Below are 1,786 nucleotides of genomic sequence, written 5' to 3'. Positions count from 1 at the left end.
GAAACGAATTCAGAGCAGCAGCACAGTGAGATTTCTCAAGTTTTTTGTGAAGAAAGGTGCGACTGAGATTGACAGGGGAAAGCAATCAGCAGCTTAACTATTCATGAAAGTGTAAGGGACGGTTTGGTAAGAGATTTCTAGTAATATTGTTTAATTTTTGTGGAAATATGTTCGGGTGAAAAGTGTGTGAATTTATGTTTTGTTTGGTAAACAATAGTTTTCAATGTTTAAATACTGTTACCAAACGAGACCTAAATGTTTGACTGTTTGTACTTTGTACTGTACAGGAGTTGTTACCTTTTTTTTCACTACTAGAGGGAAACTTTGTTCATAAAATACATAACATCAAGCAATGAAGTTATAAACACAAGTGTGAACCATTTAAGAGCATTTTTAAAAGATTGCCATCTTTATTTTGTTTCATTATACCAAGCTTCATCCATTGTGAAAAATATTTTTCATCTTAAGCTATTGACTAAACAAACAAATAAATGTGACTTTTGCAGGGAGTAAGGTAGGGACAAATGAAGTTACAACATAAAAGTGTGGTATGCATCTTTGAAAAATAAGACATTACACATATTTCAAATGTTTAAACAACATACATATTTCTACATACTTTTCTATCCACACGTATTTTCAAAAAATACAAACAACGTTTCTAAAACAATATTACCAAACGGCCGCTAACTTTTGTTTAAGGGCAATTGCAATGGTAGGTTGACTTTGACAAAATCAGCCAAAATTGAGTACTCTTTTATTGCCTTCTCAACCACACCATTTCTTATTAATTGTGGAAAGAACAACCAAAAACCGGTCACCGCCACAAACCCAACTATCAACGGTCTCGAAATCGCCTGATGTAACTGCCACTTGTTGGTCACTGCCTTCTTCACCACAATCTCAATAGCTGTACACACGCCATGTAGGACAAAGAACCATGTTACCTCCCACGTGGGATGCACATGTGTGAAGTAAAAGTATATTACTTCATGAGCTAGGCCAGACACTATATGAAGGTCGAAATTATGGCTGGTAGAGCAGCCCAACGTGACCCAATTACATTAGCAGAAATACGACGGATGGGAATGTAAACGGTAGGTCGTAGAATACTTGAAACCATAAGGTTCCACCTATGGCCCCAAAAGTCTTGTAGTGAGGTAGCAAGATAGGGCTCATTGAATTGTAGCTCAATCTCAAACCCAAAAATGGCTTGAACTGGGGCAGCAGCTAAGGCTAGGACAATTTTCACAGCAAGGTAGGTGTGGCAACAATAGAGAGATAAAATAACATATAGATGTAAATTTGCCCTATAGTCATATGCATGTATTATCATGGCAAGAAACAAGGCTTTTATAACCAACAACATAGATCTAGTCACTTTTGTAAGATTATGGGATTTTGGGGTGTTTTGGTGAGATGGGTTTTTATTTTTTTTGGTGTTTGGAGGTGGGTCTTGTTTGAGTTTAATGGGAAGGCAAGCAATGGATATGAAATGAAGAAGTTTTGGTAGGGGTGGTGATAATGGGCCTTGGTCAAAAGCAAAGAGGAGGAGCTTGAAGTTACCAAGCCAACCAAGGAAGAAGGCAGTGGAGCCACCAAGATGGGCAGAGTTGAGGTTACAAGGGAGCATGGTGAAGAGGTAAAAGATGGGGAGGAGGAAGAGGAGCCTCATCATTCCCTCTTAGGATCCTTGCAACTATGCAGTAACAATAACAAAGAGATGTGATGGCTGTGATCCATACCTTTATGAAGTTCTTGATTTCAGCATCCATTTCTCTTTTTG

General features: G+C 38.1%; 1 pseudogene; it reads right to left on the bottom strand.

The window, feature by feature from the left end:
- Positions 1-686: 686 nt before the first annotated feature.
- LOC115966661 lies at positions 687-1,786 on the bottom strand (annotated as a pseudogene).

This window comes from Quercus lobata, chromosome 11 (genome assembly GCF_001633185.2).
Source record: "Quercus lobata isolate SW786 chromosome 11, ValleyOak3.0 Primary Assembly, whole genome shotgun sequence".
Taxonomy (NCBI): Eukaryota; Viridiplantae; Streptophyta; class Magnoliopsida; order Fagales; family Fagaceae; genus Quercus; species Quercus lobata.
Note: the sequence above shows the minus strand (reverse complement) of the source record. Positions and strands in the feature narration are given on the sequence as shown.